The sequence below is a fragment of the Eucyclogobius newberryi genome, unplaced genomic scaffold (genome assembly GCF_026437365.1).
Source record: "Eucyclogobius newberryi isolate DKJ021-1_F unplaced genomic scaffold, fEucNew1.0.hap1 SCAF_1, whole genome shotgun sequence".
Lineage (NCBI taxonomy): Eukaryota > Metazoa > Chordata > Actinopteri > Gobiiformes > Gobiidae > Eucyclogobius > Eucyclogobius newberryi.
The window spans coordinates 19,202,538-19,228,015 of NW_027315723.1; the positions used below are offsets into that span (position 1 = coordinate 19,202,538).

Consider the following 25,478-nt stretch of genomic DNA (forward strand, 5'->3'; position numbering starts at 1 on the left):
TTGAATGTGAATGTAACAGTACAAAAGTTGACTTGCAACTTCATTCACGTCTCATTGTTACCGTAAGCCACTTTAGCGCTGCAGAGGCAAAACGGCAAATTTATGGCACTTTGTTTTCAAAATGCAACAGTAACCCGTTACCAATCAACTACACTGACCCTGACCCTTGGCTCCGTTTCAATGCAGCCAACGTGATGCAATTCTTCTTTAATGATTGCAAAAACGCCGGGTCGTTTAATAATAAACTGAGAACAGTGATTACTGTTACACCTTGGTGATTTTGCTGTAAACACTGTGCATCCTCTACGGCCTTGTAACCAACTCAACCTTCGCTTCTGCGTCGTCGGATCAAAGCAGTCGCGCTAACAAGATAAGGTGAAATACAAGAGACATTTTTGACTTGCAAATGAACTTCACAAGGAAAAAAATAGCTTCCCATCTGCTTCTGCCGCGGTGCCAAGCTAAAATTAGAGGAACGACCCTGAAGGCTGAGCGCAAAAGAGCCGAGTCAGACGAAAAGACTTTGGTGCTGGAGCTGAGCAGGTGTAAAATTACAGAGGAATTCTGATATAGTGACGAAAATGTAGACTTGGACTTCTGTTGGAACTATCCTGACAACGACATTCTGACAATGGTATGGCAATCTATCAGAAATGGGCCAAGTTGTGCCGGTAAATTGCACGTTTGAAGTTCAAGTATTACACGAATGTGAGTAAATTGTGCAGAAATATACTTTTGTTTGGAAGAATTTCAGTTTAAGCTCTGTGCAAGTTTCAGAAAGAACTATTCTCAAACATGATGTGTTTTTTAATGACTTTTTTCCCCACATTGATTGATCTTGATTTGGTCTTACTATAAATAGAACTGCCAATTAACTAAAAACATTAATCACGCTGACTGAATCACACTTTTGAAATATGATTAGTCACGTTTTATCTTTAAATATGCAACTGAATCAATAAAATAAATGATTATGTTTTTTTTCCTCTGAACTAAACATTGTGTATTTAAATGTAACACACTTGAGGAGGATTTCCAGTTTAAATAGTGCTTTATGTGTTTGACGATGTGTTTCACAGTTAGAGTCTGGTTATGGTTATGTTTGGGAGGAAAGTGCAGGACATTAGGGGATGTACATCTGAAATTATGACATCACATTCTACACCGTGAACACAACCTATTTAACTATTCATTGTGACATGTTTTTGCCCGACAAAGTCCTGGGCGACATGACACTAAATGTAATTGTGATGTAACCGTGACGACAGCGTGTGCAGAGGTGAAGAGACGCAACAGCAGCAGCGCCAAGTTTCAACAAGTGACTGAAAAACCTAGCTTTCTTAGTTTGTAGCTAAACCGCTGTTCACGTTCCTAATGATTAGATGTTAGAGGTAGTTTAGCTGTAAACATTCCATAATAAACATTCCATTGAGACTTTTGCATGTAAGTTTTGTTTTTTTTCCACTCTTTTGTGCAAATGTCAAGTCTGCTTGTCCATCCATAAAAGTCACTGCGTCGCAATTATACTGATTAATCGTTGCAACCCAAATGCTTTACTATAGAACATACTAAACTTTCCTCAAAGTGTTGATGTTATTGGCCCCTGGGTTACCAAAATGGTAAATCTCTCTCTTTCTACTGGTGTGTTTCCTGGTCCATTTAAACATGCCATAGTTGAGCCTTTACTGAAAAAGACAAACTTGGACCCGACAGACCCCAAAAGTTTCAGACCTATTTCAAAGCTCCCGTTCATGTCCAAGATCCTTGAGAAGGTGGTCTCTGAACAATTGTCAGATTTCCTTGATCAGTCAAACATTCACGACTCTTTTCAATCTGGTTTCCGCAAACATCATTCTACGGAAACCGCATTGTTGAAAGTGTCCAGTGACATTATGATGTCTGCTGATTCTGGGAAATGCACTGTTCTAGTTCTGTTGGCTCTGTCTGCAGCCTTTGACACTGTCGACCATCATATCCTGTTGAACAGACTGAGGGACCTGATTGGACTATCGGGGTCAGTTCTTCATTGGTTTTCCTCATATTTATCCGGTCGGAGCTTTAGTGTCGCTGCAAACCAAATAATGTCTGACTCAGCTGATCTGTTGTGTGGAGTTCCTCAGGGCTCCGTTTTGGGTCCCGTCCTATTTCTGCTTTATATAATCCCCCTGGGAATGATCATTAAAGAGTTTAGTGATGTGTCCTATCACCTGTTCGCTGACGATATTCAGCTATATTGCTCTTTTAAACCTTCTGAGATCCAGAAGCTGAACTCCTTGGTCAGTTGTTTAGTGCAAATAAAACATTGGCTGAGTAAAAACTCCTTGCAGCTAAATGCAGACAAAACATAAACTCTGATTATTGCCCCTGATGATGCCATTCCAGGGATAAACCAGTACTTGTGTTTTAGGCCAGACTACAAAACCTAATCTTAGAAACTTGGGTGTTGTCTTTGACAAAGACATGTCTTTAGAGCACCACTCCAAGCTGTTGACGAGGAACTGTTTCTTTCAGTTGAGGAAAATCTCTAATCTCAGGAAAATGGTGTCTCAAAATGACCTGGAAGTTATAATTCATGAATTTGTTTTCCTGTCTTAACAAGAAGGAACTCTCTCGTCTGCAGCTGGTCCAGAACTCTGCAGCGAGGATCTTAACCCGCACAAATAGAAGGGCCCACATTTCACCCATTCTTAAAGCCCTTCACTGGCTGCCGGTCTCCTACCGGATACAGTTTAAAATTCTTGTTCTGACTTTTAGAGCTTTAAATGGTCAGGTCCCATCGTACATCAGCGATCTGATTAAACCATACACTCCCTCTCGCTCACTAAGGTCCTTGGATCAGAAACTGTTATTGGTTCCTCGCACCCGTTTTCGGACCAGAGGAGACAGATCCTTCCAGGCAGTTGCCCCCAGACTCTGGAACGATCTTCCGTTCTCCCTACGCTCACTGGACTCAGTTACTGCTTTTAAAAAGGTCAACTTAAAACCTTTTTATTTAGTCAAGCCTTTTAAATGCACTTGTTTTACGGACTGATTTTACTGTATATTGTTGTATATGTATTGTTCACTGTAAGTTTTTGGTGTTTTTATTGTTTTGTTCTGTGTTTTGTACTTTGTGACTTCTGTCTGTGAAAGGTGCTATACAAATAAAATGTACTTACTTACTTGCTTACTAAACAAAGCTCCAAAATCTCCACGGAGAGAAAAAGGTGAAAGGTCACATAGTGCACCTTTATTCATGAATGAGATGTTTCTTTTTGTATATTGCTCCTAATCTGAGCCAGTGTGACACGCAGCATCTTACATTGTTAATCCAACAGCAAAACCATCAAGACAATTGTGTGTGTAATTCTGATTCTTCCACTCGTCAGAACAGTTAATATTTAAACAGAGACTTCGCTGCGTCTCGCTCGAAATGGCACCAAGAGCCCAACACCATGAATAAATCAGGTTTTGGAAAATTCAGCCGAGGCAAATATATTGTGAAAGCCCAAAGCTGTGAAGTGACAAAAAAAGAAATACTGGAGCTTGTGGTGGTGAGTGCCAAGAAGTGTATTTGTAGAGCACAATTTGTACACAAGAAAATTAAAAGTGCTTCAAAAAACAGGGAAAACGTGCATTAAAATCACAAAGATAGAAAAGACAAAACAGTTTAAGACATAAAAGAGAAGAGTGCAGAGAAAATCAATTCAGTCATATGCACTTCTAAACAAAATTTAGCTGTGCATATATGACTGAAACACAGATTGTCCATGTTCAGTCCTGACTCTGGCACCAGCAGGAGGCCGGTCCATGTTTAGTCCTGACTCTGGCACCAGCAGGAGGCCGGTCCATGTTTAGTCCTGACTCTGGCACCAGCAGGAGGCCGGTCCATGTTTAGTCCTGACTCTGGCACCAGCAGGAGGCCGGTCAATGTTTAGTCCTGACTCTGGCACCAGCAGGAGGCCGGTCCATGTTTAGTCCTGACTCTGGCACCAGCAGGAGGCTAGTCCATGTTTAGTCCTGACTCTGGCACCAGCAGGAGGCCGGTCCATGTTTAGTCCTGACTCTGGCACCAGCAGGAGGCCGGTCAATGTTTAGTCCTGACTCTGGCACCAGCAGGAGGCCGGTCCATGTTTAGTCCTGACTCTGGCACCAGCAGGAGGCCGGTCCATGTTTAGTCCTGACTCTGGCACCAGCAGGAGGCCGGTCCATGTTTAGTCCTGACTCTGGCACCAGCAGGAGGCCGGTCCATGTTTAGTCCTGACTCTGGCACCAGCAGGAGGCCGGTCCATGTTTAGTCCTGACTCTGGCACCAGCAGGAGGCCGGTCCATGTTTAGTCCTGACTCTGGCACCAGCAGGAGGCCGGTCCATGTTTAGTCCTGACTCTGGCACCAGCAGGAGGCCGGTCCATGTTTAGTCCTGACTCTGGCACCAGCAGGAGGCCGGTCCATGTTTAGTCCTGACTCTGCCTGAATCATTCTTAATAAATAATTTACTAAGCCTGAATCATTCTTATCAAACTATTTTATTTGTTCAATATGAAGTATTTGTTCATGCTTTAAGGCTTTTAAAAGTCCAAAGCGTTGCCTAATTTAGATTTAAAAAAGTCCCCTTTTCTGTTTAAACACTGTTTGCATTATGGATGTGTTTGTTGAGCTGGACCAGTGCATGGCCCGGCCCACATTAATGAGGCTCAGCACGGATACAAACACATGCATTATTCAACACTGCACCACTGGGGTTCACCGGGAACTGGATAATCACTGGAACCACTGGGGTTCACCGGGAACTGGATAATCACTGGAACCACTGGGGTTCACCGGGAACTGGATAATCACTGGAACCACTGGGGTTCACCGGGAACTGGATAATCACTGGAACCACTGGGGTTCACCGGGAACTGCATAATCACTGGAACCACTGGGGTTCACCGGGAACTGGATAATCACTGCACCACTGGGGTTCACCGGGAACTGGATAATCACTGGAACCACTGGGGTTCACCGGGAACTGGATAATCACTGGAACCACTGGGGTTCACCGGGAACGGGATAATCACTGGAACCACTGGGGTTCACCGGGAACGGGATAATCACTGGAACCACTGGGGTTCACCGGGAACGGGATAATCACTGGAACCACTGGGGTTCATTGGAAACGGGATAATCACTGGAACCGCTGGGGTTCACCGGGAACGGGATAATCACTGGAACCACTGGGGTTCACCGGGAACGGGATAATCACTGGAACCACTGGGGTTCACCGGGAACGGGATAATCACTGGAACCACTGGGGTTCACCGGGAACGGGATAATCACTGGAACCACTGGGGTTCACCGGGAACGGGATAATCACTGGAACCACTGGGGTAAATGTCTTGTTTGAGGTTTAAGTGTCGCACAAAACCTGAATGGACGATAAAAGTAACCACAAAAGGGCAGAAATATCACTTTATACTTTGCATGACACTAACTTTATCTTATCAGCACACGAGCTGTCAAAGGAAAGACTCAAAAAACACCTGGACATGTCATTATGAAATAAATAGTTAAAGCATCGGTTCCACTTATGGTTTTTAGACACATTTCCTCTTCGACTGTCAGAAAGACGCAGCGTTTCGAGTCGCACAGAGAGAACGAGCAGGTGCGACGCTAAGAGGATGAAGCTAATTAGCACTTCCACTTCCTCGTTTACAGATGATTGGCCACAGCAGACTGAGGCGAGACTTTAAAGTGCCTATGACAGGTCGAACGACTCACTGGACTAAAACTGAGTGAAGATATATTTAATGTTTAAAAAAAACAAGAAAAAAACATCTCAGAATAGCTGATTTTTTAGGTCTATAATTTTACTTCCTGTTTGCAATTGATGACATCACACTAGGAAATTAGCTTGCGAACACTGGGCCAAAGCACATGTATTCTCAGTTTTTTTTAATTTTATTTTTTTAACAATAACCATATATAAGAGCAACTTTATTTTGTTTAATTATTGTTCAGGGGTCAAAAAAAGTTGTTTCTTTCGTGTAAATTCTGCATAAACTTGGGATGTAAAGAATGAGTATTAGTAGAAGTAGCAGCAACATTCATATTAATATCAGCTTTAATGTACGGGAAGAATACAATTTAGATGTCATTTACATACTCTGCAGATAAAGCAGTGTTTCTCAAGCTGTGGTACGGCGGTAGTGTTTACTTGATTTAGAGTACATTTTATTCACATTTTTTGCTCTTCCTTGAGTAACGTTGTAATGGTGTAGCCCTATTTCAGACCTGGTTTAGCCCAAACTCAGACCCGGATTAGTCCTGACACAGTTTAGATTAAGTGGTACTCGTCAAGCCAACTCTTTTCTTCGGTGTACAGCATATTCACTTACTCGAGTATTAGCATTTAGCATTATTCCTTTCTAAAACACTCGTAATGAGAAGAAGTAGCTGTAGTATTCATAGTAAATTAACTTAAAACATGCACACAGATCACATTTGCTCACTGTGTCATTAACTTCCATGTGACTGTTCATTTGCACATCAGAGAACCGTTTCTACCTTGTGACTTCAGCTAACTGGCCTGAACAATGGCACTCGCACACACACACCTTCTCCGAGGGCTTCAGCCGCTCGATGCTCGTTCACCGAAAGTCACATCGTTTCAGACTCACTCCGCCACGACCTTGGGACCAGACTCTGCAGACGGACTCGGATAAGCCCCAGACCAGATAGTGTCAAGCTACACGCTAACTGCGCTAACTCTGCTACCGCTGTGTTGCATCAGCAAGAAGCATTTACGCTAATAAAGTTTGTGTTGTCTCTGATGTCTCGCCCCCAGTTTTCCCAATGACAATTTATATATTTTTAGGGCATTTCAAGATAACCAAAAGGACTTTATGTCGCGTTGTTTGTTGTATCGATACTTTAACATTTAAAACTGATGCTAGCGTATTAGTGAACGATGCACGACCCTGCGTCTTTCACCACAGCATCAAACGAGGAATCGCATTGACTTAAACAAGAATATTTAAGTCAATGCAGGGAAATGCAGATTAATGAAGCAGGTCGCAGTGGTGGAAAGTGACAAAGTACAAAAGTAAATGTACTGTACAGCACAGATATATCAAAACAGCAGCTCTTTAGATCAAAATGAAACCGCTGTGTGCTGCTGCATCGAATTCTAGAGCGTTTTAGTCGCTCCAGAGACAAGAACAAGTGCAGGGTTTTCTCTGAACGTTGCGAAAAGCACTTGTAAACTCATACGTGTGATTACGATGTTAGGAATGAGTTAGTCAGGAATAAGTTTAGACGGCTGCAAACAGTTTAAACGGGAATAGAGTTGTTTTTCCACGTTTTTTGAATTTAGTACATTTTTCATCAGAGGCTATTTAACTTTTTCTTTACTACATTTGAAAGCATGTAACTATCTGTACATTTGGCTAAATTATACTTTTTTAAATTACAAAATGTTATTCTTTATGGTTAGAGACCATCATTTTAGGACATCGATAGTTAACGTCTCAAACCAAAACTGTGGCTTTAGATGTTTAAAAGGGAAATAAATATCACAATGTAAAGCACTTTGAGTAATAGTAAAAAAGACTATTATTGCCTTAATTCAGACAGAGACATGCAGTTTGGTTTAGGTTTGATTCTTTTTTTGCTCTGCTTGAAAATCTGAAGCCCTTTAATAGTTCTACAATACAATGTTATATATAAGTGTCGCCATAAAGACTTCTTTTGTCTGTCGCCGCTCAGAAGGACCAGCCCCGTCCCCAGAGTTCACTCATCCACACAAACTGTTTGTTTTTACAGCGACAAAATCCTCTCTGTTTCTCTCTGTCCAAAACAAAATGCACAAAGACACGACTGTGACGCTCATAAAGAGACGGCCAAAATATCAAAACTGTGTCGAACTGAACACTAGAACAGCTGGCAACTAAAACATTACGACAAGCAGTGCATCTGAATCAGACTGAGCTTTATACACGTCATGACAAAAATAAATAAATTAAGAAATGCGTCTTTTTATTGCTTTATATATATATCAAACTTGAAGTGCCTAGGACAAGTTTTTACCGTTTTAAAATTTTGACTTTATTTGGTGTATTTATACCTCTTGTACATATAAATTATAGTTTTACACCAATCGAGCAGGTATTTGTGGAGAAAACTTTGAAAAATCTGTAGAAAAATACAGGAAGTGACATTACGCTCATTCCAGTCAAAGTTTATGCAGAATTTACACATTTTTTCACCCTCTAAACATCAATTCAACAAAATAAAGTTGCTCACATATATTTGTGTTTGTCAAATAAAAAGTGACATTAGATAAGTTTTTGCCCAGTGTTTTCTGGGTAATTTCCTAGTGTGATTCCTAGTGAAATTATAAACCTAAAAAATGTGCTATTCCGTGATGACATTTTTACATTTTTTAGAAAAATTCTAAATATATTCATCTTAACTGCCTTTTAGTTCAATGAGTCGTCCGACCTGTAGGGGGCACTTTAACCAGGTCTAAACCGCACCGTGTTCGAAACAGGACTAAAGTAAGACCAGGACTAATACAGGTCCAAACTAGAACTAAACCAGGACTAATCACAACCCAACCAGGAGAAAGTCCAAACTAAACCAGGAGAAAGTCCAAACTAAACCAGGTCTAAAACAAGCCAGGACTAAAGTGGGTTCAATAATGTTTCAAAAAGTGTGGCTCTGCCTGGATTTCGGTCGATTCGGATTTGAAATGTGAAGCTGAAACGATGAGACGGACGCAGCTGAGACAGACAGAGGGAGACGGTCCGGCGCTGACAGCACAGACTTTAAAATGAGCCGTAAACGCTCAGACACTGGCTTCTGCTCATGATGCTCAGCACATTTTACAGAGAAAGACGTTTTCAGAATGAACACGTGTGAATTATCTCTGGTTCAACTCACGTCACTTTATCTGCTATCAGGGCCGGCCCAGCCTATAAGCGAACTAAGCAGCCGCGTAGGGCCCCGAGGCGTTGATAGGGCCCCCAATCTGGCAACCCGTCTTATGAGAAGTGCAAGCGCAGCGTGCGCATGGATATATTATGAGCGTGCGCCACTAGTGCCATAGTAGCGCGGCAGCGCACACAGCGGTAACATATAAAGCACAAATCGCATTTTATTTGTAATGACAATCTGGCAACCAAGGCACCAAACCTGCGCTGATTGGTCAACTTCATTGTGCGCGAGGAGCTCGAGAGCAAAACATAAACACAACAGAACGTGGTCATCATGTCCAGAAGCCGAAAAACGAAAGAAACGACTTGACGATGTAAAGAAACTGCAAACGCAACAACACTCTCCAGGTATTGAACTTATCGTACAAAGAGACGCTTAATTCTGCTGTTTCAAAGTACATGAGTCATGTTAGTTGCTCAGGCTGGAGGCGATACGAGAGCTCTTAGTGAGCACCGCGCATAATATGTCTGAATGAAGGATATTAAGCTTAACATTTACGCCCGGTAGTGTGAGCTGCAGGTGAGGCCGGTGAGGGGCGTCTATGCCCAGGGTCACTAAGAGGCGCACTCCGAACCTCTGACATGAGACTTTGGAGTGAACAGTGTGCGCCCTTGTGCAGCCTCAGTTAGAGATGAGCGGGTTTTAAGAAATTGTTTCAATTTAACTATTGAGTTTGCGTCTCTCTCTCTCTCTCTCTCTCTCTCTCTCTCTCTCTCTCTCTCTCTCTCTCTCTCTCTCTCTCTCTCTCTCTCTCTCTCTCTCTCTCTCTCTCTCTCTCTCTCTCTCTCTCTCTCTCTCTCTCTCTCTCTCTCTCTCTCTCTCTCTCTCTCTCTCTCTCTCTCTCTCTCCAAACACATGCAGCTCGTACATCACCATGTGTGAGATCAATCGTGACTCGTGATGTCTGTTTTACTTTGTGTAATGAGAGGAACGTAAAGGTTTATGCATGTAAGGTACATCAGCCAATCACATTGCAGCATTGTTTCACGCAGAGGAAAGTCAGAGTCGAGTGTGTGATGTTCTGATCAGAACAAACGTTAACATTCTAATCAACTTTTAATAGAGCAATAAAACTTTTCAATTTATTTAAAAAGCGCCATTAGACTGTTATAAATTAAAATAAATTCATAGTGAAAAATAACCAGACATTATAATTACGTCTATTATATAATAATATTATATATTTTTATATAAAAGTGGCAAAGTTGCAGAAACGTAGTCGCTTCACAATAGCGAGGTTTGGATCTTCATTTCTCTTTCGGTTCGTTCTCTGGGAATAACATGTTTGCACTGTGTAGTTTTATCAGTGTTAATTGTTAATCAATCAATGCTTATGCCATTTGTTTAATTTAATACAACTTGTTTCGTCACTTTGGCAAGAAGGAACAGTTGGGAGCAGTAAAAGTTAAATTAGTAAGGATAACTATAACTTTTACATTTCAGTTAAATAGAGAATGTACATTTTAACTTATATCAATGATGTCATATTTGTAGTTCTGCTGATGTTTGGTCAGTTTTTACTTGACCTTCCTTGTGTTATGTTGTGATGAGTGAACGCTATTGCAGTCCATTCCTCCATGTTAAGTGGTGATTGCTTTAATTGTCTAATAAGAACATTGGTTATCAATGTTAATTAGTATTAACAAATACACTGTGGCCCTCCGGTGGTTCATAGTTCTCTATGATATTTAACTTGGTATTCAACAAATAGAACAAAATTATGTTTTAGGTACATTTATTTTGTTATGAAAACAATTTGACCATAATTATTTTTCATAGCCAATATTGTATTGAGTAATTAAGTACACTAATGTATTAATAACTGGCTTTAGTCATTTTAGTCATCTGGCACAGTTTAATCACATCATCATTTTATAGCATTACAACCTGAACATTTTACTCTTACTTTAGCCGGTTGGACCACATTAAAATGCACCATGTCGTTTTTAATGTTTTTAATGGATATGTCCACAGTCAGTAAAAGCATGTGGTTTGGAGCAGAGTTCAGGCTTTGGAGGAAGAAATTTAAGTAGAAATTAAACATTTTATTGTGTTAAATGGCATTAACTAAAGATCTGTGTTGTTTTATGTTCAGGAAATAATATTTAATTTGCTTTGAAATGAAATTGAAATTGAAAATCGTGTTGATCAATAAGAGGGAAACAAATCCTGGTTTAATTTTTTTTTTATTTAGCCAAACTCTGCCCATATTAATCTGTAATTTGACTGAGATCAGTTTTTCTTTCACAGTCAAAAGCGCTAATACTAATCTAACACTGTGCTCTTTAAATCCTGCACCCATGTAATCCGTCGCCATGCCCGTGACAACCGCTCCAGCTAGAAATACTACAGCACGAGGATGAAATTATGAATGAACAGCAAGGACAACCTAGATTAAAAACACACGGTGCAATCTAGTAACTGATTTTGCCACAACAGAACACCAAACATGCACAAAACATTTAAAGTGACGTACGAAAGGTTTTTACAATTTTCTAATTCTGACTTTATTTGGTGTATTTATACCTGTTGTACAAATAAATTATAGTTTTACACCAATCGAGCAGGTATTTGTGGAGAAAACATTGAAAAATCTGTAGAAAAATGACAGGAAGTGACGTCACACCAGGGACACACATTCTAGTCACACTTTATGCAAAATTTACACAAAAAAAACTACTTTTTTGACTCTCTAAACAATAATTCAACAAAATAAAGTCGCTCTCAAATATTTTTATTTGTCAAATAAAGCAAATAGTGACATTAGATTTGTTTTTCCCAGTGTTTGCTGGGTAATTTCCTTGTATGATGTCGTCAATCACAAACAGGAAGTGAAATTACAAACCTAAAAAATGTGCTTTTCTGTAAAAATATTTGTTTAAATATTTTTTAGCAAAATTGTTAATATATTTATCTTAACTGCATTTTAGTTCAATGACTCGTCCGACCTGTAGGGGCGATTTAAGCCTTAAACAAGTCCATTAATAATAAGCAAATGCCAGAAGTCATATTTTGACCGTCGCAATTATTATTTATTTTATCTAGTGTCTATCTAGAACACCGTACTTCAGTCTTTATTTATTCATTATGTATTTGAAAGGTCTTGATGTACAGTGCAGCAGAAACAATCATAAAATAATACTAAAATAACCTTTCTTAGCTCCAACACTGCATAATGGTACGTCTTTGGCTCGTCTTTTCTGCGCCTGAGCGAGCTGTACATTTATGATGCGATTGTGTTGAGCGCGTACACTTGAACACATCGTGACGCGTGGACTTGAACGCCTCGCGGCCCAGAAGGCGGACCGACAGCAGCCGCCGCGCTCCAGACCATACGCAGTATTTACACTACACACTTTTACTGCAGAATCCACTGCAGCCCGCGGCGACGGACGCGCTCCTGTGTTCAAAAGGATTATCACTCTTAATGGGCCATCAGGGACGCCCCGGAGTGTGAAATTAAAATGAATAGTGTCTTCTTTATTCATTACTCTGAGTGAAAACTGTGCCGGGAAACTTACAGCGGCGTGTTTTTGAATCATGAAATGAGCTGTGGAGATGATTGTCGTCAGTGACATGTTGTTGTTGTTGTTGTTGTTGTTTTATGGCGGTTGGCATCCAATTGTTGCATTACCGCCAGACTTTATTCCTCAGACTTTTCGTAGTCCTCAGACTGTCGTAGTCCGTAAAAGTGACATGGAGCGTCTGTGCTGCTTTTCATGACCAACAGCTGGAGGTGAAAATGGTAAAGCGCCCCCTACAGGTCGGACGAATTATTTAACTAAAATACAGTTAAGCCAAATAATTTAAAATAATTTTGCTAAAAGTTATAAACATGTTATCACAGAATAGCAAATTTTTTATGTTTCGAATTTCACTTCCTGTTTGTAATTGATGACATCACACTAGGAAATGACCCAGCAAACACTGGGAAAAAACATCTAATGTCACCATTTTTTTATTTGACTAATTGAAATATATGAGAGCGACTTTATTTTATTGAATTAATGTTTAGAGTGAAAACATATATTTATGTTGTGTATTTTTTGCATAAACTTTGACTGGAATGAGTGTCTCTGGTGTGATGTCACTTCCTGTCATTTTCTACAGATTTTTCAACGTTTTCTCCACAAATACCTGCTCGATTGGTGTAAAACTATAATTTATATGTACAACAGGTATAAATACACTAAATAAAGTCAAAATTAAACAATTGTAAAAACCTGTCATGGGCCCTTTAAAGTATTAGTAGTAGTCGCAGTAGTAGTCAGGTCATATACTTCGATATAATAATAGTATAGTCTTAGCAAAATATTTCTAGACGTTTCAACACCAAATCAACGATGAAATGTCTGCTGAGGTGATCGGCCTGCAAACTTCCATCTCTGCAGGACCTGTACGTCTCCAGGGCTCTGGGACGAGCAGGTCGGATCACAGCCGACCCTTCTCACCCTGGACACAGACTATTTGAACCACTCCCCTCAGGCAGGAGGCCACTCCCCTCAGGCAGGAGGCCACTCCCCTCAGGCAGGAGGCCACTCCCCACAGGCAGGAGGCCACTCCCCACAGGCAGGAGGCCACTCCCCACAGGCAGGAGGCCACTCCCCACAGGCAGGAGGCCACTCCCCACAGGCAGGAGGCCACTCCCCTCAGGCAGGAGGCTACTGTCCATCCAGACCAGAACCTTCCGTCACAGGAACAGTTTCTTTCCCTCCACAGTTGCAATTGCATTACGTAATTTTATATTTTATTATGTACATGTCATGCCGTTTTTGTATTCATTATTCAATGTTTTGTTGTGTGTTTTGCACCGAATCACCAGGACAAGTTTCTATGTTGATGTGAATTTTTTGCTCATTGACAAATGGAAATAAACCCCATTCTGATTCTGATTCTGAAATTGCTTTAAATTGCACCTGTTTAAAACTTAAAAGCCGCAGAGGGCGATCCAGAAATAAACACTTTATTACATATTCAGAGTATATGGCTCATAACTGCATGCATTATGGAGGGAGTCGGGGGGAAAGTGGTGTCTCGTGGATTAACGTTCAGTTCATGTGGTCGCGTAGAAACATTTCTGAAATTCTCGCAGGGTTCTGATCCTCGTGTAGTGGATTTAGAACATGTCGGAAACAGCTGCTGCGCTCGACTCGCTTTCATCCGTCTCTAAAGGTGGAAAAACGTAAAACCGACTGAACACGGTAAAGGCCATGTTCCCTCGCAATGGTGGAATTTTACATTTTCAAGCTTTTAACCGTTAAAAAAACATACCTGCAGTTACATTTAGCTTCATTCACGCTTTTGTAGTGAAGCCTGTTTAGTGAGTCCTCTTCAGTCCGAGCTTCACAAAACACTCAGGTCCAAATTCCACAGATCTGTGATGTCATAGTTTAGGCGTCCGGAGGTCTCGTGTCCATAAATCGTCATCAGAGTCGTTTATCACGTTCATTACCACTGCAGACTTTTGTTTTCCCCAAGATGGTAATTCCCTCTGCTGCCAGTAGATGGCTCTAACTCAAATCCTGTTTGTTTTAAGTAGATGCATTTATTCTAAAGTCCTGCAACATGAGAACATTTGCTCCGGTTAAGATAAAACAAATAAATGTGCATAACGTGTCCTCTAAATAAGTAGCAATAATAAGACAAAATCAACTTTGTGATATTTTATACCCGCTCTGTGTCACTACGGCTGCACAATATTGCAAAAGTATCTATATCACAACACTGATACTTCTGCACAAACTAAATAGATCTCAGAAACTCCAAAGTTTTCCATCTGACAAAAATGCACTGTATTTTTTTGTCTTTTTTAAAAGAAAATTATAAAAAAGCCTGATTTTATTCATGATTTGTCTCCATTTGATCTGCTAAGTTTTTGTTTGACCGAGCTTGGGGTGTGAACGCATTTGTTTTAATACAACTGCAATGACTGTGTTAAAAACTATATTCAAATGATGCAGTAATAGTACACGTGACAGCCAATACCTGACCACCGATAAGATGTAGGCGCAGAAGTATAATAATACAAAACAGATAACATTTTTTTTTTAAAAGAAAAAATCGTCTAAAAAAAACTCTTATACTCTTAATAAAAACACTCTTTAATACAGCTGTTATATGGACAGAAAATATTGCACCAGGACCTCCTCTCGACCTTGACCTCTCGACCTTAAACCACAATGTCCCGTTAAACGCAATATGTTAATTGCAATGACCTAAAAAGCAAACTATTATTAGATCAGTATTAGTCTGTGTGGGAGGAGACACAGTGGAGCATAATGGAGAGGATTTCCACTCAGATTGCCCTTTCTGTCTGTTGCCAGTAAATCCTGTGACGTAACCGAGCGACCACACATGGTCTTAGTCCTGATGAGTTTGTCCGTATCCACGACAAACACGTTAATCTGCCGTGACCTCAGAGAAAGCCACTGTGGACTCTAAAAGACAGGACCATTTTTACTGTTTTTGAGACCATTTGTGCCCTTCTTCGGCAGAAATCACTGAATTATTCTCTTTTGCTAAATGCCAGTATGCCAACAAATGTATCTTATATACATGTATTTTTTTAAAACTTCTGAAATGTTCACATGTGGCTTTTTTAAATATATATATATATATATATATATATATATATATATTTTTTTTTTTTTTTTTCATTCAAAAGACATTTAGAAAGGAAAAGCAAAATCCACATTTAAAAGTACAGACCGTTTTTAAAGATTCACTCTCTTTCTCTTTTTCATTGTTAGAATACATTATTGTAGATATTCATAACTTCACTCAAAACTTGACAAAGCACATGCTGGATAATCAGCGGCGCCGACATCAGCCAAGAATTTAGCTGCATTTTTTATCTGTCTGAACTATATTGAGAAGTTTTATCACGTATTTTACTGAGCTAATGTTAATAATGAAATACAACATGCTGTAATTGTAATGAAATGTGTACTTTTATCACTGTTGTTGTGTATTCACCTGCCCCGGGACTGCAGCAGGAGCTAAATCTGCTGCAGATTGTCTTTTCTCTTGAAGATGAATGATTTTGTACATGGTCCCTGACAAATAAAGATGAAACTAAACTAATGATTTCATGTCATGGCACAGTGAGCATTGAATTGAACCTTATTTTGTAATTTTGACCAACTATTCTCCAGCGTCCGACTTTAACATACGAACGCACCATTAGAAGAGAGTTTCCCAGAGAGAGAGGACGTAAACCTTTGACCTGAGGGTTGTTACCCCCCTCAAACTGCCCCAGAACCTGCTGACCTGACTTGTCCTGCTGCTGAATCCTTTGAGCTTTTCTGTTATTGTATTTAACTGCTCGTGTGCTTGAACTGGCCCTCGGAGACTAATAAAGAGATGTAATTGATTGGTTCTCGAGGCCAGGGAGCTGCACAGGGGCCGCTACATACGGGTCATCTTATAAAAGCACGGGACCCTCAGCAGAGACATTCCTCTTTGTTCATTCTTCGTGGGAATCTTGATGTGAGTTTAATGACTTTCATCCTGGAGCCTCGGGCAGAACCTGCTACTGTAAAGGGTACTGTACTGTAAACAGGAAGTACTGCTGTGAGGTACAAGGGGAGGAAGGGATAAACTTTTAATGAGGGCTGGGCAATATCGGCAAGAATCTGAAAATGTTTTGATGTGTTGAGAGAAACTAAATCAGTCGACGATTTGAATTAAACAAAGGATAAAGAGCTAAATGTGACACTAAAAACAGTACCTCATATTGTAATTTCTCGTTCTAACATCTTCTACCAACATTCAAATTTCCTCGAGGTCTGGAGAAAGTCCCTCTCTCACGTTCGGTTTCGCTCCCGACAGGTTTTTCCAGTTACGTTGCCCGAACAAATGACTTTATGAAGCCGTTAAAGTCCAACGTAGTGACCTGTCAAACTGTACGTTATTCAGACATTCTCACTTCTATTTATTGCAGCCGCATATTTTTGCAACAACGTCTTGACAAACGCCTGAAACACGCCTGTAATTCAAGTGCCCCCTACAGGTCAGACCACTCATTGAACTAAAATGCAGTTAAGTTATATATATTTAAAAGGGTTAGAATTTGCTAAAAATATATAAAAATGTTAGCTCAGAATAGCACTTTTTTGAGGTTTACAATTTCACTTCCTGTTTGTAATTGATGACATCACACAAGCAAATTACTTTATTTTGTTGAATCAATGTTTAAAGTGTTAAAAAAGTAGTTTATTTTGTTTGAATTCTGCAATAACTTTGACTGGAATGAGTGTTCCTAGTGTGATGTCACTTCCTGTCATTTTCTACAGATTTTTCAACGTTTTCTCCTCAAATACCTGCTCGACTGGTGTAAAACTATCATTTATATGTACAAGAGGTATAAATACACCAAATAAAGTCAAAATTAGAGGATCGTAAAACCCCGTCATAGGCCCTTTAACTCGCTCACAGCTTCACTCGTCCTTCTAATCTCGCACAAAAAACTCAAGTACTGAGACCGAAAAGGCGCCGGAGACTGCACGGGTGAACGACGAGGAGACGGTAACGCGGGAGGAGTGCAGGAGAGCGGCGGGCGAAGACGACTTCTGAAAAATGCATGCGTCTCCATTTGGCGCCGGCGAGATTTCATACACGAGGAAAGACGGCGGCGGTGAGCGCGGAGCTGAGGTGTTAACTCTGAGATAGTGTGAGGGAGAAACACAAGACGAAAGGCGGATAGATGCTGGGGAAAAGGAGGGCAGTCTACACGGTGCCAATTAGCCGCCGCCGCTTCCCACAACCACACGGGAACGCGCAATCTCTAACACTGTAAAATTGTGATTTTCGAAATATTTTTTTATAAAAGTTGAAATTTGATGTCTGACGGCTTCCGAAAAGAGAATATTTACGACTAAAGTGTAAAATGTATTTATGAAAAGTGGACTTTTTTTACTCTTTTTTGACATTCTGATGTACTAATGAGGCTGCTTCGTGATAAAAGGTCTTTTCGAGTGTGTTTTAGGGTCTATAGAGTGCAGATAACGACTAGATTTAGCAGTCGACTGGTCATGATGCTTCCGATTAAAGCCCTAGTTTGGCCCTAGTGTTAGATTACAGGTGATATTTAAAGTATTTCACTGTAATTGTGATAATGACTAACAAATTGTCAGTTATACATGAGTTTTGTAACCTTGTCTTTTTAAAATCCTTACACAGTTTATCTTGACTATTCAAATATTCTAGTTAGATTGGTTAAATTTAAGTCTATTTTTTCCTTGTGTATCTTGATTTTGCATTGCATATTTCTGACAAAGATTTTGCTTTGGAATTTCAAACAAAGCTTCTCTTATTTCATCTTATATAATTGACAATATACATGACGCTTTATTCTTTCAGTGCAAACTTGTGAGAAGCTCTTCAAGTTAAACATCACAAGGCACACACGGCCTGTTTCCACTCCACAAACCCTTCCTGTCATTATTAGAGTTTTTGAGATCTGCAGAGCCTCAGCCTCAAAGTCTTTAAACTGATATTAATGGTAAAAAACATATTATTGTGATATAAAATGTCATAAATCAGCCGCACTGCTGAAACATGTCTTCTCTTGAATCGTCTGCAGATCCTTTTACAGTGCTGTTCGTGCCGCGGCGCTTTGTGGACGTGGTTCTTGTTTATGCCACGATTCATCGCTCACTGGATCCAATGACCCAGAATACAGTGCGTCCCCAGCAGAGAGCGCCGAGTCTGACGGGCGCGTGTGGCGAGCAGCACCTCACGTGTGTCACTGCAAACAACCTCCTCTAGGGGAGGAACAAGGTAATTAAAGAGTCATCGTGATGAGATGTACTGGACTGGACACACTTCGGTCTCTTTTAGGAGAAATATGGACTGCTTTGCTCTGTGCATTTGTTCACCAGAAAGCAGTAGCGTGTGGTGAAGAGCCAAGTAGACCTCGTCATCATCAATATTTAATCAGTAACGATTAAGATTGCATTCACAAGTCAAACTCAAGCAGACTCAGTTCATCATTGTCTCTTTCTCTGAGCTGGTCCGGGCCAGCTGACGGACTTTTTCTGAGTTGCGAGAAAGCACAGGTTTGATTAAACAACCCTTTTTTGAATATGTCTTACAACAAATTCCATAATAATTCTAGCTGGGGTGTTGCCAAGCAGACAACGGACAGTCAGAGAAGGTTTAGTGAAGAGGTGAAGTCAGCTTTTCCTTTGGTGAAAGGAAAAAACATGCTTCGTCTCATTCAACAATCTTCTTCAAATGAGTATTTTCTCATTTCTATTGAACAATGAGACTTTTTGATGCAATATTAACAAAATAAAGGTTGAAATATGGAGAGTTAAGGCTTCCACATAGAGATTATTTACAAATGAAAGTCAGTTTATTCTTCTTGATTTAATAATGTCACTGTCTTTGTTATTTTGATGTTGTGTTTTATGTGTTTTAGAGTCTGTTTAGTCCAGAGAACAAATTCAAAAATACACATTATTTTATTTTACAAGCGACTGTTCATAATTATGTGATAAATTCTGCTATAAAAATAAATTGGTAATAATAATAATATAATAAATGGTGTTTGCTCGTCACACAAAATACTATTATTTTCCCCACTTTCATAATTCAGATTAAAAAAACGTTTCTTGTCTTTGTCTTGGTCTTTTCTTGGTGTTTCGGGGCAGAACATGTCCGATGCACGTTGATTGATTAGCCAGTCCTGTTGTCATGGTTATCTGGCCATCATGGTCACCATGGAGCCCGTGTGTGCTCTTATCCCAGCATGCTTTGCAAATGGTTTTATCCTAAAGCACTTCAATAACTGTAGGGTTTAAGGCTCTGAGGAAAACAGCTTCTTATGGAGATTTTTTTCAGTTCACATTTTAAAATATCCAAGAGAAACCATCTGAGAGAAGAAAATATGAACTGCTAACCTAGGGCTATAACTGACTCGAAAAGTCAAACCATTATTTCTATTGTACATCAGGACTTTCACACACATTTTATTCAAATAAAGATGGTGAAGGTGAAATACGGCTTCTAGATAGAGAATATTTACAGATAAAGTGTATCGTTGACAAAAGTCACAAACAGTTTCTTCGTTTTTGACATTTTGATGTGATAATGTCACTGTCTTGGTGCTATAATGTCCAGAGTCTGTGGTAAATTCAACAATTATGATTATCGAAATGCGACTGTGATTATTTGTTGCAGCTAAATGCTAAATGCTACACTGGTTTATGCAGGTTATATAATGAGACTCCTTGGGGATAAAGCTGTATTTTGCTCACAAATAGCGTGATACGCTGCTTAAATAATTGCATTGTCATTATCGTGGCCATTCAAATCTCAATTTTGATAAAACTGCGATGAATCTGTTTCCATTTTCCTTTCTCCATCCCTGGTGCTCCAGCCTGTTCCTCGCCGCTCACATTTACAATCCTACAATCCACCATCCCCCTCTCCTTTCCTCTCCTCTGTGTTCTTTTCCTCCTCCCTCCCTCCCTCCCTCCCTCTCGCCTCTGTCTCTATCAGAACCAGTCTCCTGTGTTCTTTGCTTCAGGTTTAATAGTGGCACCGTCCATCGTCACAGTGATATACTACAGTCTATTCAAATCAAGCAACAGATCGTTTTAATTCAACAATCAATTAATTTACTCGTCTCATAATCTACACATCTAATAATCTTATCGCTGTTAGACCAACTGTTCAAGAATTCCTTCAGCAATTACGGTGTTTTATTGGGATGGGACAAGATCTCATAAGATTGAATTGTAAAAAAAAAATGATGGAGAGAGAGAGATTGTCTGACGCAAACAAAATGAAAGTTTGAGCGCTGGAGGGTTGTGCGCCGCTCAAAAATGACATTCTACAGTGACAGAAAAACTATGGAATAAAATGAATATGTTTTGAGGCCAAAATCGTGAACTGAAGCTGATAATGAATGTATTATTCTTAATGTCATAACCTTGTCTCATTCTCATTGACCATGTATTATGTCTCGTCTTGTGCGGATCACGTTTCATTCTATTTGCAGTATTTCATGTCAATTATAAAGAAAATATTTGTAACCAGCTGATTAATGAAAGTGATATAATCAATATTTTATTCATTTAATCAAGACGTGTCGCATCTCGATTGAACACTACAAACATGTTGGATGTTCACTGAGCACAAAAACATAAGCAATGAAAAAGGACACGTTTCAATGTTGTCTAATGTTCATTTCCAGTTAGAGGTCTCCATGGAGTTACAGGTCAGATCTGTGGAGAGATGAGCCCTCTGACTGTGAGAATGCGGGTTTTGCATATTTGTTAGTGATAATGGCGTTGATAATGTTGTAGCTGGATAAAATAATTAATTAATTATCTCCACGGAGACAAGCAAGTGGCAGACAAGAACATTTACACAACATGACTTAACATAATCAGCGGCAATCATTAGAAATAACTAGTCAACTATTAAAATAACCATAATCTGGACTCAAAAAACATGCCAACAGGTCTTTTTGTCACATCGACAGCAGGATATTAAATTAAAAAAATCAAACGAAATTCAAATTGACTTAAAAATACACTTCACTTGTAAATATTCACATGCAGAACCCTTAATTCACCAAATTTAAAGCTTCATTTGGTTAAAATGAACATGAAAAGTCTCAATGTACAATAAAAAACCATTGTATAATCAACGACAGCCACAGAAAAGATAAGAAATAACTCTCAAACACAAGATGAACTCACTGACAACCTTTGTGGCCCTTTTCTTCAAACTGATCAAAATATTACAAGAAAACATTTGGGACTGAATGCAAAATCCTTGTCTATATCAGTATCTATATATATATATACACTGTGTATCTATCAGTATATTCGGGACTAAATATCGTTGTATAATTCACTGTGTTTCCCTGAGGATCGAATGTGCGAAACGCATCCAGAAACATGTGAATGGTGTTTTCTCTCTCTCCAAGGCCACGGTGACATAATCTGACCTGTACAAGGGTCAGTGAGGTGAAACTCTGAATAATAAACCAGAGAGTCACTTATGATATAATGAACGAGGGAAAGCACAGCCAGATTTGTCAACAGAACATTGCAAAGGATCATGGTCTATGCGCAGTACTTCAGCCCACAATATTACCGTGACGACCCTCATTTAGAATATTCATAAAACAACTAAACACCCAACACAAAGTTCATCCATTGCGCTTTGACTCTTCATGTGTTTCAGTTTCCTGTTGCGGACGCCATTTTAAGGACTTTGAGGGTGAGCGAAATCGACAAATGCATTATTTCAATAACAATATTGGGACAATACTTTACCAAATGTCTCGTTTGAGGTTGACAAATTGTGAACGGACCAAAAATGTACCACAAAAAGGCAGAAATATCTCTTTATACCTTATGAAACTATCCTTTTTTGATATATCCTTTGCTTTTTCACTGCTCAAAAGATGGAATGTTGTCTTTAAATAAAACTCCATGACAACGACGCCAAACTTGCCTCGCTCTTAAACTCCGGGATTCATTACAGCCTCATTTGTCACAGTCTAATTTTCGCCGGCTTGAATTGGCGCTAAACCGGTGTTAAAAGCCCCCGGTCCATCCAGTCCAACACTAATCCAGCTCACAGGATTTGATGGCGCTCACTATTGTTGTTCCTGGGTTTGTCTGGAGCGGTGAAGCCGGGCCGGCCGCTGACGGTGACGCCGCGGCTCGGCCTGGAGTCGTGGCCGGGCCGAAAGCTGCTTATGGGACGAAACTCGGGCCTTTAAAGCTGGACTAATCAGAGTCAATCGTCAATCGTATAGCTGCGGATTACCGGGACGACTCAAGCCAAAGGAGACGCTAAACAAACAGGTAAGATTACTACGACTGCAGCGACTAATCGACTTGTTGACTCGACTGTAACAGAGTCACTGTCACTGCGTTTTGATCATTGTAATCGTTATCCGGACTGCACGGACGCTAAAACCTTTTTATAACAGAAGCAGTGGCATTATTAAATCAAAATGTCCCAATTTTTTTTTTCAGATTTTCATCAATAATGCACTTATTCTAGAAGCTGTCAAATGTTTTCATTTCATTTTTTATTACAGCCACCATTTTTATATTTTCATTTTATGAGCCATTTAAAAAAACATTTTTTGAGCCACCATATTTATTTTTTTATTACATTTTTTGAGCCACCATTTAAAAAAATAAATAAAAATTGAGCCACCAGTTTTTTGGGTTACATTTTATTGAGCCACCATTTTTTTATTTTTTTTGCCACCATTTTTTTTTTCTTATTTTATTTTTTTGAGCCACCATATTTTTTTATTTTCTATTTTTTTTGAGCCACCATATTTCAAACTTTATTTGGTTGATAATATATTTTAAAAGTCTCAGTGTACAATAGAAAAAAAAAAGTGAAAAGCCAACTAATCAAACAAATAATCAACTACTAAAACAATCATTAGTTCTAGCTCTAAAGATTACGGCCAAATTAATTACATTTTTTATGACAACGTGCTCAGTGCTCTTCAGGTCACGTACAGTAACAGGTACGCAGGATTACTCTCCGATTCCTCATAAAACTCTAAAACTAAAAAATGTCAATACTCAAAGCTCGGGATAAAAACTTGAACATTCAATGGATCCGGTATCGGCTTTGAATGTTTTACCAACATCAACACTGCACAAAAGACAGCACGTTGTGTTATAAAGCAGTAATAGTGAGAACATACCTCATATATCAGAATATAAATAGTTGAAAGATAGAGCTGTGGGACATATTGTTATCAAATCAAAATCATGATTAGAACGGTCACAATAACCAAATGGCAAACTTACTTAAGACATATAATTCCCTGTTGTCTGTGTGGGTCCACTAACTCTGTAGTTTAGCTTCTACAGACATATTCTAAAATACATGGGCTTTGTATTAGTTCATCAGATCTTGTTACTGCTCCTGGATCTCTTTAAAACTGGAACTTTTAATTCAAACAAAGTTAAACTACTTAATCGTAATTGCAAAGTACAATCATTCAGCCCAACAGTATAACGATTTAAACCATCCTGTGCATTTTTGGAACAGCGTTGACAACATAGTCAGTGAGTTGTAAGAAAAGTCGTTTGGTATCAGTCAATATCAGGAATATCGTAATCAGAACTGAAAAAACTGGTGTGTGAAATGTCTTCCCCAAAAAGACATCAAGAGTAAGTGAATATGACAGGATTTTATAAAGATGTCAAGATGATTCAGTTATCGTTAGTCGATAATCGTGATTAGTCTGGTCACAGTGTAATTCTGAGAATCGTACATGACAAAAGAGTCATTTCACTTCAATCTATTCTCTAAAAAAAGTCAAAAAGTACTTGTTTAATCATGAATAATCGCAACACAAAAACATGATATTGTGAAGTTCCTAAGATTATTGGATTTCATGCCAATAAACATGAGACTCCTGTGTTTCTTCTCCAAACAGCGATGGCATCTGTTAATCACTATAACCTCGCTGTAACCTTCACAGCCTCAGTTCACAGCGTAGCATCTTTAGTGACAAGTGCATTTTCTGCTCTGTCTGGCTCCGTCTGACTCCGTCTGACTCTAGGAACAGCTCCAGCTCAGTTCCTTCTGAGACAAAGAGCAGAGCGGCTGAGGAGGATCGGAGCATGCGTCGTGGAGCCGTCTGCAGCCATGACGGAGGCGTTTCCTGTGGAAGCAACAAGCCGAGCCCTGAGCGCCGAGAGCGCCCCGAGCGCCGAGACCCCCGAGCGCCAAGACCCCCGAGCGCCAAGACCCCCGAGCGCCGAGAGCCCTGAGCGCCGAGAGACCTGAGCGCCGAGACCCCTGAGCGCCGAGACCCCCGAGCGCCGAGAGCCCCGAGCGCCGAGAGCCCTGAGCGCCGAGAGCCCTGAGCGCCGAGACCCCCGAGCGCCGAGACCCCCGAGCGCCGAGACCCCCGAGCGCCGAGAGCCCCGAGCGCCGAGACCCCTGAGCGCCGAGACCCCTGAGCGCCGAGAGCCCCGAGCGCCGAGAGCTCCGAGTGCCGAGAGCCCAGAGCGCTGAGAGCCCAGAGCGCCAAGAGCCCCGAGAGCCCTGAACGCCGAGAGCCCTGAACGCTGAGAGCCCCGAGCGCCGAGACCCCTGAGCGCCGGCTTCAGAGAGTGAGAGAGAGAGAATGGACGAAGAACAAAAGAGCCACAAAGACAGGGCCAGATAGAACTTGGAAATACTGCGGTTTATCTCGTTAAAATCCTGGCTGAGACCTGGTTTAGCGCTGCTCCTTTCTTTAGTCTTGGTCAAGTCTTGGCTTTGTCTTGCCTCAGCCCAGGGTTAGACCTCTCGGCCGACAGCTCCCAGTTCAGAGCTGTTTGAAATCAGGTTATGTTTTGGTTCAAGTTCTGGTTTAGTCCTGGGGTTTTGTTTTAGTCCTGGTTTAATTGTAGGATTAGATCATGGTTGGTCTTGGTAGATCTGGCTTGGTCTTAGTTTGTTCTTTGTTTGGTATTGGTTTAGCTCTGGCGCGAGTTCTAAGTCCAGAATTGAACCTCCAGTTCTACCAG

General features: G+C 40.3%; 1 protein-coding gene across 2 annotated transcripts in view; it reads right to left on the reverse strand.

Annotated features, from left to right (window-relative positions):
* The window catches only part of evlb (Enah/Vasp-like b), a 63,222-nt gene that overhangs the window by 22,787 nt on the left and 14,957 nt on the right, over positions 1-25,478 (reverse strand). The window lies entirely within an intron of this gene.